The 18,310-nt window shown below is 44.2% G+C and overlaps 1 long non-coding RNA gene across 1 annotated transcript; it reads left to right on the top strand.

Annotated features, from left to right (window-relative positions):
• The first annotated feature begins 15,732 nt into the window (after nucleotides 1-15,732).
• On the top strand, nucleotides 15,733-18,040 carry LOC142142580 (uncharacterized). The gene is made up of 3 exons (XR_012689224.1): nucleotides 15,733-15,983; nucleotides 17,561-17,704; nucleotides 17,782-18,040. It is a non-coding gene; the product is annotated as an uncharacterized LOC142142580 (long non-coding RNA).
• Nucleotides 18,041-18,310: the final 270 nt, after the last annotated feature.

Below are 18,310 nucleotides of genomic sequence, written 5' to 3'. Positions count from 1 at the left end.
GTACCAAGCTTTGGGTAAATATTGAAGTTACACTTGTAGTGTCACATCGGGGTCTTAGTCACACTTACCACGTCCGCTGTTGTCATTTCTCGGCTATCCGGTCCCTCCTGGTCATCTGCAGGATTCCTGTTCATCACATGTTCATTTGTAAACAAACACATACTGTTTGCTCTGCTGCATGAGTGCGGCCATCTTGAATTCAATCAGGTGATCATTCCAGACTAACCATATTCAGCAGCTGTGGTCACATGATCTGTGCAACCAACAGCTATTAGGAACACCTTATGTAAACCTGCTGCTGAGATCTGCTCATTGCACTTTCTCTACTGAGGATAGTTCTTAGCTTCAGGTTCTAGTTGTATCCTGCACGGTTCCTGATTACCCTGCATTTCCAGTAAACATCTTTCTGCAAAACATCCTGCACTTCCCAAAGTGCTCAACTTTCTGCAAACACCTTGCGTTTTTCAAACTGCTCCTGCAAGAATTCTGCGTTCCTCCAGAGTGCTGATACCTCATCAAAAACTTTGCATCATCTGCTCTGGGTATTTGCCGGTATTACCAGTCCTGTAGCTGGTTCTAAGGCTCTAGGCCTCAGTTCCAGTTCTCTGTTTCTGTGTGTGGATTCCAAGTCGCTGGCTGTCTCGCAGTCCTGAGTCCTCCATTCCTACTCATGGTTCTGATTTCCTGTCTCCAGTTCTAGCTCATTTTGTTCTGAGTTTCCGTTTGTTGCACACTCCGAGTTCTTAGTAGTGGGTTCTAGTTCCGTGTACCTGGTTACTGGTGCCAGGGTTGAGTTCCCACAGACAGTTCCAGAGTGTTGCTACAGCAGATTCCAGCTCCATAATTTGGCAATGACTCCGGCCCGAGAATCCCGTCTGGCTTGTACTATTCAGTGATTACCAGATGAACAGAGGTTTTATCAAGGCCTCCAGTTCTGTCACACTCCTGCTTCAGCAAGACCCAAGGGTCCTGAACCGGATCAAGAAAAACAGATGAGCATGACATATAGATTATATTCTTCCCCCCATGGTACTGTGGATATCCTGACAAGTATGTCTTTACAGTTGTAGAGAACTACCCTCTTTGTCCTTTTCATGTGTCTTTTGAGATAAAGTTTCTAGAGCTTTCTTTCTTGTCCCACCTTTGGAACAACCAAGCATTCCCTTCATGAATGTAACCTGGGATCTATGAGTCCTGGGGGTAAATGTATCAAAGTCCGGTTTCTTCATCTCGCGGGAGATCGGTGTCTTTGCAGCTAAAATTTAAAGGGGCGATGGCTTGTAAAGGCAAGTTTGCCTTTACAAGCCATCGCCCCTTTTAATTTTAGCCGCAAAGACGCCGATCTCCCGCGAGATGAAGAAACCGGACTTTGATACATTTACCCCCTGGTCTTTTTATTTATTGTTCTTCAGTGCATCTTTCCAGATGTCTAAGCTATTCATTCATGTTTTCTAATTGGCACCTTTATCGATATCTCCAAATCTGGCATTTTGCAACCCATATATGTCAATGTCTCCCTCCAGCTCTAAAACAATGTTACAAGTCTTATGGTTTTCTCACTATAACTCCAAAAGGCTCATAACTACCATGTACAACAATCTAGTAGCCTAAAGAGCTGCAGGAAGTCAAATGGCAGCGTGAGATCGAGGTGGTCCTTGACCCTGAAGACTAGGAGCAAATCTAACCAAAGTCATCGATTTGTGATTGCACTGAAGTGAATGCTTATAAAATTTGCTATTTGTTGGTATGTAGTCCTTTCCAGGTTGAATGCCATCTATGCCTCCACATCTCAATTGTGTTGGAGAAACCGTAGCCAAATTGGTACATTCATGCATAGATATAGTAAGGTTGACCAAAACTATTCGTCTTTTGGTTGGAGACTTAGGGCTAGATTTACTAAGCTGCGGGTTTGAAAAAGTGGGGATGTTGCCTATGGCAACCAATTAGATTCTAGCTTTCATTTATTTAGTACCTTCTATAAAATGACAGCTAGAATCTGATAGGTTGCTAAAGGCAACATCCCCACTTTTTCAAACCCGCAGCTTAGTAAATCTAGCCCTTAATGTCAACTCTAAATGGTGTCCAACTACCTGATCTCTCCCAATTCAATTTGCTTCCCTGCCAGCTTCATGACAAAACATGCCAACAAGCTTATTAGGGTCAAACACAAAATGTCATAGATAGTAGGATAATCTCCTCCAAAATATATATATATATATATATATATATATATATATATATATATATATATAAATGTTGTAGACCCAGGATAGATTACCCAGGGGGTGCACCCTACAGTAGTTGCATAATGAACAAAAAGAAGAAAGCTGTGTGGATGGGGCACTCCAATTAGAGAATAAAAAGTAATAAATTTTATTGGTATGCATTAAAAAGGGGGGTAGAACTTGTAAGCGAAATATAAAATCAAACATATAACACACAGGGATACAAAATATAAAATGCAATCTATATTGCAAGGACTCCGAAACTTAACTATTAGCACTAGTATAGATAGCAGTGAGCTATAATAAGCTATGGCTGTCTAAATGGATAAGCATGCTAATATATGCCCATAGATTAGTATAGTGCAACTCCTGTATAGCGATATAATAGAACACTATAATGCCTGAATAGATATAGCGCTAATCAAATATGATAAAGCATGCTGATCTAAATAATATAAAACAGACATGCAATTAGCGACTAGAGATAATCCACTAAAATAATAATGGTCCCACAATAGGAAGTCGCTAGTAACAACAAATAACAGGTAGCGAGTGGAGCCTATTCCTGCTGATCGCGGGAGTATGTGAAGGGTCCCTGCCTGTATAAACTGGGGAGCGATCAGGAGGATAGGAGATCAAAAGACAGGAGAGCAGTAACGGAGCCCTGAAACGCCAACACGCGTTTCGCTAGGCTGCTTTTTCAAGGCTGTCAGCGGGGAGACAATTGACAGCTCTTATATAGTGTTTCCAAGTAGGTGTGTCACATCACGTGAGCGACATGGCCAATAAGATAATCAGTGTCAGAATAAGTCATGATTGGCATCTATTCTGACCAATCATGCATAGACTACATGTTGTATAGTTTATGTCCATACGGAAAGAGCAATTTAAAAACATTGGTAATAAAGTTGTCATGCAGATATAAAATCCGCTGCTGACATAAATTTAATACACTGTTTTAAACTGTTGCTGACAGGTATATGGGAGAAATAAGTAAATGAGAACTGATTCCCATTCAGAATGAATAAATAAAGAATTGTTTGTATAGACATTGGTTCTGTACTAATACAAATTGTACAGTATATTCTTATGAGCCTAATAACATAACTAGTATGATGCTTATAATATAATATATATATATGTTAATTAGACCGGTTGTGTATCAGAGACATATTAGCTTATTAGGCTGCCACCTGCTTGATTGCTTCTATGTGGAAATCCCCTGACCCCCAAAGCTTTCTTTCAATGGAATATATGATGAGCATTATATGAGATACTGAGTAATTGTTTACTGCCACATTGAATTCTTGGCTGTTACAAATTAATTCCATACTGTGTAGCCCATTTCACGGTAGGAGAGTGGTTGACGCTCCCCCACTGTCTTGGGCAGACTTGCTTGGCTTTTGCTTAACTTAGGCGTGTGTTCACTGTCGTTACCGGCCATCCGGCACCCTATTTCCCTATTCCCCGTCCACCATCTTCTGACTGATGTCCCAATGCTACTTACAAAATGTCCAAAATGAAGATCATCCTCCCTTCACTAGTCTCCTTTACTGTTGATAGCAACATACTCTCCCCAAACTCCATGCCCACTGCCTTAGTGTCATTATTCACTCTGCCCCCAGCTGTATTACACACATTTAGTCGATAAGAAAACCGACTTGTCGCCTCCTCTTTTAAACAGTACCAGAGTTCACTCCTTTCTCACTCACCACATTACCAAAATCCTTATCCATTCTCTCATTATATTCTATTGTGTCTACTGAACCCTGCTACCATATAGCATTCAAATAACCAATATATCCCTGTTCCAATCCATCCTCATACCCCCCAAAATTCAAATCAAGTTATTCACACTAACCTTCCAAGTCTTCACCAACACCTCTCCCTTATACATGACCTTTCATTAGATATTTTCCCTCGTGCCCTCTTAGATCTGCCTATTACTTGTGCCTTGCCTCCTCTCTGTTTATTATCACTCCAATTTCCAAGAATTCTCCTGTGCTGCTCCTCTCTTCCAGAAATCTGTACCCCACTTGACTAGACTTTCCCTCTAATCAATCTTTCAAGCTTTCTCTCAGAACCATCTGCTTTACTAGGTCCCATCCCACTAGCTTTTATTGTCTCAGAATTTCCATCAACCTCTAGATTATAAACTCTCATGAGATAAGAGCTAACACTCTCATCCATCCCCCGGCTGTCCTGTGAGAGCCCTATACCTGCTGTATTCATGTGTCCTACAGATAAGGACTAACACTCTCATCCATCCCCCGGCTGTCCTGTGAGACCCCTATACCTGCTGTATTCCTGTGTCTTACAGATAAGGACTAACACTCTCATTCATTCCCCGACTGTCCTGTGAGACCCCTATACCTGCTGTATTCCTGTGTCCTACAGATAAGGACTAACACTCTCATCTATCCCCCGGCTGTCCTGTGAGAGCCCTATACCTGCTATATTCATGTGTCCTACAGATAAGGACTAACACTCTCATCCATACCTCGGCTGTCTTATGAGACCCCTATACCTGCTGTATTCCTGTGTCCTACAGATAAGGACTAACACTCTCATCCATCCCCCGGCTGTCCTGTGAGACCCCTATACCTGCTGTATTCCTGTGTCCTACAGATAAGGACTAACACTCTATCTATTGTGACAGATACAGTGTTACTGTTTCTGTAACTAAATATGACAAGGACCAGGGCACTTCAGAAGGGGATAATCAGGACATTGAACGATTGTAATGAAAGTGTGATAAAGAAAACCGTGCAGAATGTACACAGTAAAATAGTATAAATAATTAAGAAAACAAGAAGGACTTAGGAAGTTATGTGTCTAATCAGCTGGTGATACTTTATATCCTTGTTATATTGTAACAATATTTACATCCAGTAATAAAGGTCTACTTTATATTTGTATAATACTAATCCCTAGACACAGGAGTGTGTATGTCAGGGTAACTAAACCATTTCCCACTCTTACGCTATGTTAACATATTGGGGGTTTGTCCGGGACTGGACCTGAGAACTCTCACACAGCACAGGAAGTATCACAATATCATACTGGGTTTGAATGAAGGCCTAGCAGTCATTTTGTTATATAGTTTATCTATCAGAGAATATACAATGGGGCTGATTCACCAGTTTGCATAGCGTATCTTGTGTAAAATCTCTCTGTGCATTCCTGGCAAGTGGGCACACGCACATGCACCCACGGAGATTTGTGTGATTATGCCATTTATGCCTCCCTGTGTATGGAGAGGCAGGGTGGGGCTGGAAGGCGCATTTTAAAGTTGACAGAGTGCAGTAAAGATGTGTCTCCATCACTACAAGCAGGTGTTCTCTTAAAGAAAGCTAATACACCTGATAAAGCCATATTATTTGTCGGGGATCCGGGTCAGATGCAAATAGCAGATGATGACCGTCTCTGGCACTAATGAACCGCCTGTGATTGGCTGTTTGCAATTGAACTTCTGACATTGATTGGTGCTTTCTTGGTCTTGGGCTTTTGTTTGTGTGGTTAAGCAAAATGGGGGGTTTCATAAGAGGCAGAGAGTTCTTTCTGCTGTATTACAGCTGGGTTTTTAAGTTTTATTGATGTCTAATAGTTAAAGCCTTTATTGCACATTAAACAAACGGATAAAAACATGGTACAAGTGGGGCATTAATACCTGTAAGGTGTGCCTGGTGCCACATGCTACTAGTACCAACCCTCACAGATGTTAAGGTGTGTACAGCTCAGCATATGGGGGGAAATAGGTTATTTTTAGGTCCGGCCTTTTGAGTGTAAATTAGGCCTATTTTTCAGGCCACCTCTGCATCAGGGGCGAAAGTTTTCAAACCTGGAATTCACTTGGATGTGTGGTGTTCATGTGTGGCAATACAGCCGTACTCGGGGTATATTAGCTTTGGGTGGGTAATGAACACTTTGCGCAATGTTTATGTATTTGTTGCACTATTCTGGAATTCTGTTACACTGCGTGTGACTGAGTTAGTTGGCAAACCAGCACATTCGCCTGGGCTGCTGGTGTTCCTGTGGGGGATCATTGTGTTTGTAGGAGGTTTGCTAAGCTGCGTAGAGTTTGTGTTTCAGTGTGTGATTAAAAAAGGAGTTGATACTGCTTGTATGGATAGAAGTTGTGGTCTATTGAGTATTGTGTGAGCCTCAACCCACCCATGTGGTATATAGCGTTTCTTCTATATACATTCCCCATCAATGTGCTTATCCTGCCTGTAACATTTCACCAGTAGTAATGTAGTGTCACTGGAACTGAATGACCACAAAGTGTGATTCTGTTAATAAACTCTTATCCTTGTGTAGCTCTACAAAGCGTGTGCCCCCGAATAAAGCCTGAAACGTGTCCAGCTGGAAAACCGGACTCTGATGAGTGTACGAATGATGTCCAGTGCCACAGAGACGAGAAATGCTGCTGCACTAACTGCGGACGGAAGTGTGTGATCCCAGAGCAGAGTAAGAGACCCCCAAAATAAGTAACAGTATTGTATCCCAGTATAACATCTTCTTCCATGGGACTTTGTCCCACGGACTCACCACATGCCTCCATCTTGTTTATTTCCCCCAATAACCCTGGACCATGTGCCTTAGACTTACAATGGTTTCTCTGTATGACTTTTCAGTTAAGCCTGGACGTTGCCCCAGTATTACCTCACCATGTCCTACATATCCTACTGCCCCTTCGTGTGAGAGCGATGCTCACTGCCCTGGAGACAATAAGTGCTGCGATATCTGTGGGTTCAGCTGCCATACACCAGACAAAGGTAAAGGACCTTGCATTGGTCTTTTAAAATGCTAAATGTCTCAATGTTTATCTCTCATTTTTGAACAAATTCTGCCCTTTGCCTTTTTAACTTGTGTGTTATCATTAAAAGAAGATTGGAGCTCTAGAATGTAGAATCAGCTTCTTGAGTCACTAATATATAAGAGACAGTTTAGGATCCGGACATCAGACCCCAAATTTTGCTATTTTAAAAATTTGTCAGATTTCTTGTACTCCAAACACTAACACTAGTTTGAAAACTAATCTCAATTGAAATATATTTACTTGATCAATTACAGTCTCAAAGCTGATGAAAAATGCAAGTTACAGTGAGTGATCTAAGGTTAATCAGAGTGAGACCTAAAGAACGTACTGATGGATGAACTCCAATGTCCACCAAACTTAAAAATGTGTTTTATATAAAGGATATAGTCACAAATATATGTGTAAACCATCTCTTTCTTCAGATAGCTCCAATGTCTTCTGGAGTGCTGTACAATTAGAGAACTCAGTGAATCTTACAATGTCCCTACCACAGGCTCAAAAACACACTAGCGTCAACTTAGCAGCCAATTAACCTACTGAGATGGTTTCTGAGTGTGGGGGGAAACAATAGTGTTACAAGTAACCAACAAGGACATCTCCACAGAGATTGTAACTTGAATGGAATTAAAACCAAGGTCAGACCATTCCAAGGCTACACTGGTAATCACTGTGCCAAACTGTTAATCCTGAGGTCCCCATACTCTTTCCAACAAACAAATTTAATTTTGGATCATTTCTATCAATAAATGAATGGAAAGGTTGGCTATTGGATTTATTGGGTTGTCCTTCTCTATTATTATGATTTAGATGAAGATGTAAGGTCACATTTATGTAGGAATTCTGAAAATTCGTAAGGGTTCACAAACTTTCTAGCATCACTGCATAAAAGGTGGATGCAAATAAAATACATATAATGATTTAAAGTTTGTTATCTAAGCAATAAAGTAATATCTCTACATTACACTTAATATTGTGTCTATATGCAGAACCCCTCGGGGTTTGTCCCGCTACACAAATCAACGAGAAGATGATAAAATGTTCGTCTGTCCTCTGCACCAGCGACAGCCACTGCGGAAGAACGGAGAAGTGCTGCCTGTATGAGGACAAGAAACAATGCGTGGTGCCCGTAGATGGTAAATTGTTGAGAACTTCTGTAAATTTTATAATGGGTCATTGCAGATGGGTGGTGGAAGAACTCCATATTCTACAACAGTTACCACCACTGGAGCTAATTTACCACCATTTAAGGACCTTTACTTCTCATTTCTGCTCTCTCCACTATTTTAGAATTACCCACCAGTCCATATTTTAAATAACCAGATCTATGGCCTATATCTAGGACCAACTCTGGGGTTTAAAAAATTTTTTACTCTACCTTATAACACCGATATGTGGGGCTGGGGGTGGTCCCATGATAGGATCTCTATAGTTTTGGTGAACTTATCCCACCGGCATCATATGAGGCTCTGTGCAATTAGCAAAAAGAGTGTTGTCAGTGCTTATTGTTTACACTGCATATCTGTGTATCTAGCAAAAGGAAAACATGAGGTATTGGTTCATATTTTGATCAAAACATTTAAGCCTGCATCCCAGCGTCAAGGGCACCTCATTATATGCAGGTCCTACACTGACCTATATGATTTAAACACCATTAAAATGCAGTTATAATCAGATGTACTCACCTCCCAGGTATAGGGGTTTACATCTAGCAAGGGCTGACTTGTGAGCCACACCCAAATGGGCCTTAAATAGGGTTGATGGACGGCTGCTATGACAGTAAGGAAATATTTTGAAACAAAACCAGATAAAAAACAATCCCACAATTAGCATTTGTGAGAGGGAGAGGATCCACTGGTGGGTGTGAATTCTCAGAAGCATGGGACGCCCACCTTCTGATAGATCGCGGCACCATGTCCTTATTCTGGTTTATTTGTTTAGACCAGGATCAGCTGACTATGTGTATTGGATCTTGGTCCATTCCTGTCTGAGTCTATGACCATAAAGTAGCCAAGCATCCAACCAAAGGGAATAAGATAAGTTGCTTTGATGAAAGGGAACGAGGATGCCAGAAAGAGGAAGCAATATATTTAGTAAAAGTTACAGGACTATATGTACAACTAAATTAATGTTGTCAGGTTGGGAAGAAGATCTTTAATTTTGAAAGTTTTATAGACGGTCACAGCATGAATCCGCATCTTGGACATCGTGGGTCAATTCTCAGATCAAAGCCTCCAGAGATATAAAATTATTTTATTTTGTGGATAATGTATGTTCTTGTCTGTAATCTCTTCCACTGGAAGATGACCGCTGTAAGAAGGTGGTCACATAATGAGACATTCATGTTCTGTAGAACTCCCCTTCTCTGGGATGCTCCAGGTCTGTCCAGCCTTTGACCACAAGGCCTGTCTGCCAGGCAGATCATACCCCCATAAGTGTCGGAGTGATGAGGACTGCTCCCCTTCACAGAAATGCTGCTGCTCAGGCTGTACACTCGAATGTATGACCCCAGAAAAAGGTAGGGACCACTTTTTCATTCCTCAAATCTCCACTTGGCTTATTTTGTTTTACCATTTATTACATACTTACTTAGCAAAACTAATTTAAATAGAAAATATCGAGGGAACAATGACATTGCCTTAATGCAAACCCAAAATGTTATATTGAAATTGTAAAAATAATATATATGAAATGTATATATATGATAATATATGTGACCATCATATTCCAGACATGTCTCCGTTCCTTATATTCCCCTGTGACGGGAGTATAACTTCCAATGAACCAATATTTTTAGCATTTGAAGTCTGGAGGTAAATGTATCAATCTGCGATATTGCATTTCCAGTGAGTTTAAAGTCGACAATTTATTAACCGGCGATTTGATGTAAAATCGCCAGAGAAGAGTTTCTTTCAAAATCGCTACAAATCACAGTCCCGGCTTTTCCCCACTCTACCTATATGAATCGCCAAATGTATGAAGTTGCGATTTTGCAAACTCGCCCGAGTTTAAATTCAAATTTGCCAGATACAACACGCTGCTTTCTGTAGGTGAGATTGGTAAACACATCACTGTTACACTGCAGGACAATGTTACTATAACAGAAGGCACAATGGGAGGTTAAATAAACCATCTTTTTTTAATTTACTTACGGGGGCAATTTATTTTAAGAATAAATTAGTGGCCCAAATTTATTTATAGATTATATGTAAGGAGGTTTTTTTTGTTTGTTTGTTTTTAAAAATATATATATTTTATTATTGTCTTACTTCTTCATCACCAGTGCGCCAATAATTATATTTGTATGATGTGTCAACACTTAAAACAATATTTCCAGATGGGAACACTATTTAAAGCACATTTTTCTTGCACTACAAGACGCTGCATTTTATAGGCGTGAATAGGAAACACTTCAGCCATTGGTCTATGTCGGCTAATGAGGACTATAACAAGGGACCCAATTGCCCATTACTCTGAGGGTTGAAAATGGTGTTGGTATGAAATGTCCTGTTGGGTAGTTTGCAGCAACATCTGATTTTGAAGTCAGCACCGAGAGGGAGAGAGGAACATCCCCAACACCTGGTTCCTCTGCGCAGGCCACATGGGTTTTTTTTTTTTTTTGGTGTTTGGTGTTTTTATGTAGTGTTAAATCATCTACATGTGTTTTAATTGTAAGTGATTCTGGATACGGGTGTCAATCCTGGTGCATGATACCTCTGTCATAGAGGGGTGATAGGACGTAACTTAGCCCTTTAGAGGTCCACATTCAGGTGCCTTGATACATCTGGTGGTGTGCTTCTCTGTGCCCCAGGTAAGGTGGCTGATATGGTGTGGGCTGTGTGCTGCATAATTTGGGCTTAAACCAAAGTATACCCCTAACAACAGCAATATACAGTAAGGAAGCAGCTGATGTTCATAATACAGAGGGGGGCGCAGGTCATCGGAAGGATCACCCAGATTTATTTTTCAGGTACGAATGTTTTTTAAGTAAGTGTAATTTTTGTCTAATTACCAGTAAACTTGTTTTTAATTATTACATAATCTTGTATAATCAACATCATATGCACACCATTATTTTATGGGTATATGTATGTTTGTTGCAAGAACCATTTAGGCATTGTTGAATGATGTAATAACTGTACCCAGATTACCCGAGTGAACCACACAAGTGTGCTGAAAGAAAATAATTATTTCCTAACTAAAATAACACAGTCCGTGTTGTTAAATCCAGAGAGGCGCTTTGCCATAGAGCCAAAACAAATATTTTTTTTTCATTTTTTGTCTTTGATGCGGGCCCTGGAGATTTGGGCCGTCTGGTGGATGCCCATTGGCCACCCCTGATCCTCTCACTGATACGCACAGGAGTAGCGGGTAATGAAGGGCTTGGAGTAGTGGTCTGGCTGCTACCACCTGAAGATGGGGGCACCGGTAAACCTGACATTATTTGGCCACAGATTGAATTCAAATTAGAGGACAGCTCACGGACTGCCCCAGTTATTTTTGCCACTGTTCATTTTGCACCAAGGAAGTGTCATTGTCGTATATAACCTCATTTGCTGGTCCTGTATATCAAAATACCTCATTCCTCTTGTTAGTTGTCTTTAGATCCTCCTCAGTGAGTCCTGGTAGAATTGGACGAAATTCACCTGCACCTCGCTAAACTGGCGGACGGACTGTGCCAAATTAGGGCCAGTTTGCTGTTGTCCTTGGCTCGGTGGGGGATTTTCTGGAGAGGCTGGTGGTGCAGACTCAGCTGCTGCAGCACTTCAGAGACGACTGGAACACTTTCTAGGGTGATGTAAATGTCACATTGGAAGACTGGTGTCTCAATATCTTCTGTATCTCCAATTGTGCCAATTGATTCTTAGGCTTGTGATGCTCCTTTGAAAAAAACCAAAACATTAATAACCATTATCTGTACAAAAGCAGTTACAGGTTCTTTTTAACTGCAGGATTACTGTTAGAACATAAAGGATAAACATTTGCACCATTATTAAGTACTCACCAGCTCACTTAGGTCGAGACACAGGTCTGTGACCACCTCCAGTCCCTGCAGCGGCTCGCCTCTCCTCGTACGATGTGTAGGTCATGAACAGAGCGAGCCCACCTCCATTTCCTGCAGCGGCTCGCCTCTCCCCATACAAGGTGTAGGTCATGACCAGAGCTGGCCCACCACCAGTCCCTGCAGCAGCTCGCCTCTCCTCGTACGATGTGTAGGTCATGACCAGAGCAGGACCACCTCCAGTCCCTGCAGCAGCTCGCCTCTCCTCGTACGATGTGTAGGCCATGACCAGAGCAGGACCACCTCCAGCCCCTGCAGCTGCTCGCCTCTCCTCGTACGATGTGTAGGCCATGACCAAAGCAGGACCACCTCCAGTCCCTGCAGCGGCTCGCCTCTCCTCGTATGATGTGTAGGTCATGACCAGAGCGGGCCCACCACCAGTCCCTGCAGCGGCTTGCCTCTCCTCATACAAGGTGTAGGCCATGCCCAGAGCGGGCCCACCACAAGTCCCTGCAGCGGCTTGTCTCTCCTCGTACTATGTGTAGGTCATGACCACAGCAGGACCACTTCCAGCCCCTGCAGCTGCTCGCCTCTCCTCGTACGATGTGTAGGCCATGACCACAGCAGGACCACCACCAGCCTGTGCAGCAGCTCGCCTCTCCTCGTACGATGTGTAGGCCATGACCACAGCAAGACCACTTCCAGCCCCTGCAGCTGCTCGCCTCTCCTCATACGATGTGTAGGTCATGACCAGATCGGGCCCACCACCAGCCCCTGCAGCTGCTCGTCTCTCCTCGTACTATGTGTAGGTCATGAACAGACCTGGCCCACCACCAGTCCCTGCAGCGGCTCGCCTCTCCTCTGTCGATGTGTAGGTCATGAACAGAGCGAGCCCACCTCCATTTCCTGCAGCGGCTCGCCTCTCCCCGTACAAGGTGTAGGTCATGACCAAAGCTGGCCCACCACCAGTCCCTGCAGCAGCTCGCCTCTCCTCGTACGATGTGTAGGTCATGACCAGAGCAGGACCACCTCCAGTCCCTGCAGCGGCTCGCCTCTCCTCGTACGATGTGTAGGCCATGACCAGAGCAGGACCACCTCCAGCCCCTGCAGCTGCTCGCCTCTCCTCGTACGATGTGTAGGCCATGACCAAAGCAGGACCACCTCCAGTCCCTGCAGTGGCTCGCCTCTCCTCGTACGATGTGTAGGTCATGACCAGAGCAGGACCACCTCCAGTCCCTGCAGCGGCTCGCCTCTCCTCGTACGATGTGTAGGCCATGACCAAAGCAGGACCACCTCCAGTCCCTGCAGCGGCTCGCCTCTCCTCGTACGATGTGTAGGCCATGACCAGAGCAGGACCACCTCCAGCCCCTGCAGCTGCTCGCCTCTCCTCGTACGATGTGTAGGCCATGACCAAAGCAGGACCACCTCCAGTCCCTGCAGTGGCTCGCCTCTCCTCGTACGATGTGTAGGTCATGACCAGAGCAGGACCACCTCCAGTCCCTGCAGCGGCTCGCCTCTCCTCGTACGATGTGTAGGCCATGACCAAAGCAGGACCACCTCCAGTCCCTGCAGCGGCTCGCCTCTCCTCGTATGGTGTGTAGGTCATGACCAGAGCGGGCCCACCACCAGTCCCTGCAGCGGCTTGCCTCTCCTCATACAAGGTGTAGGCCATGTCCAGAGCGGGCCCACCACAAGTCCCTGCAGCGGCTTGTCTCTCCTCGTACTATGTGTAGGTCATGACCACAGCAGGACTCTGCTCGCCTCTCCTCATACGATGTGTAGGCCATGACCACAGCAGGACCACCACCAGCCTGTGCAGCAGCTCACCTCTCCTCGTACGATGTGTAGGCCATGACCAGAGCAGGACCACTTCCAGCCCCTGCAGCTGCTCGCCTCTCCTCATACGATGTGTAGGTCATGACCAGATCGGGCCCACCACCAGCCCCTGCAGCTGCTCGTCTCTCCTCGTACTATGTGTAGGTCATGAACAGACCTGGCCCACCACCAGTCCCTGCAGCAGCTCGCCTCTCCTTGTATGATTTGTAGGTCATGACCAGAGCGGGCATACCCCCAGTCCCTGCAGCGGCTCGCCACTCCTCGTACGATGTATGGGTAATGACCAGAGCGAGCCCACCACCAGTCCCTGCAGCGGCTCGCCTCTCCTCGTAAGATGTGTAGGTCATGACCAGAGCAGGACCACCTCCAGTCCCTGCAGTGGCTTGCCTCTCCTCATACGATGTATAGGTCATGACCTGAGCGGGCCCATCACCAGTCCCTGCAGCGGCTCACCTCTCCTCGTACGACGTGTAGGTCATGACCAGATTTTTCTTACATCCAGAAAACCATCAAAGTAACAGTTAAATATACTATATATATTTGACTAAAATATCTGCGCTCAGGAATTATGGTCAAGTATTATATTAATAAACTGCCCTTTACAGATCATTTCTCAATGTTACCACCAGGGGTCTCCAGTGAGCTATTCTTTGCTGTCAGTGTAAGAGTGTGTTAGTAAGATTACACTTGTGTGCTTGGGATAGTAGCTCATGTGATCTGCCTAATCTGGGGCTTATCCCCGTCATATGGCCAGCATGAGACTCTTCTCCTGAGCTCCACCCTCCAGGTTAGTTATACATCCGCAGATGACAGACTTGGTGCACAGAATGGTATACTTACACATTGACCACAGTGAGAGCATCCACCTGGTCTGGTCACAGAGAATAGAAGTGTCTCTAAATAGTGTTAATATTGCCATGACTGTATTAATATCGTGTTATTGTCTGGAGAGCAGGGTATCAGCTCATCTTAGGATTCTGCGCTGGGCTCTCACATTACATCCATGTCTTACAGTGAAACCAGGGAGATGTCCTACTCAATCTCCAGACCAACAGGATCTGCTCAGTGCACCCAAGTGTCTGAGAGACAGAGACTGTCCGAGTGATAAGAAGTGCTGTTCGTCCCTGGGGAACAGGTGCTGGAAACCATTTCCAGGTAACGGAGAATAGAGGTGATGCTGGCAGTAGGGTCCATTTATGTACATCAGTACCAGATCTCATGTCTCCTTTATCATTCCCTCTTCCTCATCACCCCACTCCATTATACTCTGCTCTCCCTTCTGCTTTATCCTCCCCTCTTCCTTATAGCCCCCTCTCTCTTATCCTCCCCTCTCCATTACAGCCCCCTCTCTCTTATCCTCCCCTCTTCATTATAGCCCCCTCTCTCTTATCCTCCCCTCTTCCTCATCACCCCTCTTCCTTATACTCTCCTTTCCTTCATTCTTCCTTCTCCTTTGTACTCTGATTTTCCTTATCCTCCCCTCTTCCTTATTCTCCCCTCTTTCTTTTTCTCCCCTCTTTCTTATCCTCCCCTCTTTATTATACTTTCCTGTCCCTTATACTCTCCTCTCCTTCATCCTTCCTTCTCCCTTGTACTCTGATCTTCGGTATTCTTCCCTCTTCATTTTCCTTCCTTATCTCTTATACTTCCCTCTGCCTTATACTTCATCTTCCTTATACTCATCATCATCATGTTATGTTCGTCTAGTCCAGTGATGGGCAAACTACGGCCCGCAGGCCAGATCCAGCCCACTTAGAGGTTCTATCCGGCCCGACAATATTTTAAAAAATGTCATTAAAATATGCATATAATTATTAGGGCCGACCCTGTGTGTCAGAGCCTTCATTTTTATGCCTTCCCAGCTATTTCCTCCATTACACTTCATCCTCCTTCCTAAAAGGACACTTCGTATGTCAATCACTCAAACACCTGCCCGCCCCCTAATGGCTGAAAGTCATGTGAGAAGAAATGGGCTGGGCCATATACTAAGGTGGATTTCGATTGGCTGCTGTGTTGTCAGTTAGTGGCTCACCAGAAAGACGGATCTGCAACAACCTGCTGAAATAAGTGCTGTGTCTGTATGATCGCTGCACTTATAGAGGTAACACTGCTATATAACACCCTCCCGTACCATTCATCCCATATACTCACCCTTATCCTCCCCTCACCCTTATCCTCCCCTCACCCATATCCTTGACTCTCCCTTATCCTACCCTCACCCTTATCCTACCTTCTCTCTTTTCCTTCACTCTCCCTTATCCTCCCCTCACCCTTAACCCCACCTCACCCATATCTTTTCATTTCCCTTATCCTCCCCTCACCCATATCCTTAACTCTCCCTTATCCTACCCTCACCCTTATCCTACCTTCTCTCTTTTCCTTCACTCTCCCTTATCCTCCCCTCACCCTTAACCCAACCTCACCCATATCTTTTAATTTCCCTTATCCTCCCCTCACCAATATCCTTAACTCTCCCTTATCCTCCCCTCACCCTTATCCTACCTTCTCTCTTTTCCTTCAATCTCCCTTATCCTCCCCTCCCCTTAACCTCACCTCACCCATATCTTTTAATTTCCCTTATCCTCCCCTCACCCATATCCTTCACTCTCCCTTATCCTACCCTCACCCTTATCCTACCTTCTCTCTTTTCCTTCACTCTCCCTTATCCTCCCCTCACCCTAATCCTCATCTCACCCATATCCTTCACCCTCCCTTATTCTCCCCTCACCCTTATCCTCCCCTCACTCATATCCTTCACTCTCCCTTATTCTCCCCTCACCCTTATCCTCCCCTCACTCATATCCTTCACTCTCCCTTATCCTCCCCTCACCCTTATCCTACCCTCTCTTATCCTTCACTCTCCCTTATCCTACTCTCACCTTTATCATATCCTCTACCTTATCCTCCCCTCACCCTTATCCTCCCCTCACCCTTATCCTCCCCTCTCACTTATCCTCACCTCACCCATATCGTTCAATTTCCCTTATCCTCCCCTCACCCTAATCCTCATCTCACCCATATCCTTCACTCTCCCTTATTCTCCCCTCACCCTTATCCTCCCCTCACTCATATCCTTCACTCTCCCTTATCCTCCCCTCACCCTTATCCTACCCTCTCTTATCCTTCACTCTCCCTTTTCCTACTCTCACCTTTATCATATCCTCTACCTTATCCTCCCCTCACCCTTATCCTCCCCTCACCCTTATCCTCCCTTCTCACTTATCCTTCACTCTACCTTATCCTACACTCACCCTTATCCTACAACCAATTCTCATCTCTCCCTTATCACCTTCTCTCCCTTATATTTCCCTCGCCCTTATCCTCCCCTCAACCAATTCTCCCCTCTCCCGATAATTATCTCTCCATTATCCTACCCTCTCCCTTATCCTAGCCTCAGGCAATGCTCTTCTCCCCCAATATTTAGCTTTCCCTTATCCTCCCCTCACCCTACAGAATGGTACATGATACAGACCACCCTCCTCTACATTATTGTTATTTTGAAGTTTAGTTCCTCTTTCCAGTGATTAATTTAGGTCTCACACAATTGATTACCCAGAGAGACATCTGTAATTAGGAAACAAAACTGCTTTTGTAATTTTGTAATTAGCAGATTACACAGACTAAGCTATTCTCGGTAATTACTATGTAGCCTGTTTTCCCTCTAAAACACATCTCCAGAGCCCCCTGGGACATGTATTGCAGTACGAGGGCAGCCGAAACTGGACTGTAGCTTTGTGTCCTGCATCAGTAATAACGACTGTGTCATTCCGACCAAATGCTGCCCCACCAATACTGGACAGACGTGCATGTTTGTATTTTAAGGTGAGGAACATGAATTTCCTGTTATTCATGTAACAGTTAAAGGCAGATATATCATTTTCTATTATTTTCTGTTATAGTGGAAAATAACTAATGGACCATTAAATCATAATCGGCAAACTAAAGAACACAGACTGCAATGATACCAACTGACCAACAGGGGGAGCTCTAAGAAAGTACACTTACAGCTGATGCTTACCATGACTTGTAAAGGCATTTTTTAATTCCTGAACTTTGATTTATGTCAGACACATTTAATTCCCTAATACTGTTGCCTATAACCTTAAAACTGAATGTTACAATCAACTAATAAACTAGAATGAAACATTTGCACACAAATATTTGTCATGTCTGCTAATTAGAAGCTGTGTTTCAGAGAACACATTGTATAGTGAGCCTAGATCTTGTTATCTTGTTACACACTGAGCCTAAGGACCCCCTAAAGCTGCAACCAGACCCCAGTGACATTGGTCAGTCTACAATCAGATGTAACAATTGGGTTAATCGTCGACCCATCTTCTCCAAACAGGTACTAATGACTCCGGTCAGCTCCTGACAAGACTATACTGTAAGCTTATCTAACCCTGGTACCTGCACTTAACAGGGTTG

Source organism: Mixophyes fleayi, chromosome 3, assembly GCF_038048845.1.
Source record: "Mixophyes fleayi isolate aMixFle1 chromosome 3, aMixFle1.hap1, whole genome shotgun sequence".
NCBI classification, from domain to species: Eukaryota; Metazoa; Chordata; class Amphibia; order Anura; family Limnodynastidae; genus Mixophyes; species Mixophyes fleayi.
The sequence above is the reverse complement of the archived record's forward strand: the minus strand, read 5'-3'. Positions and strand labels throughout refer to the sequence as shown.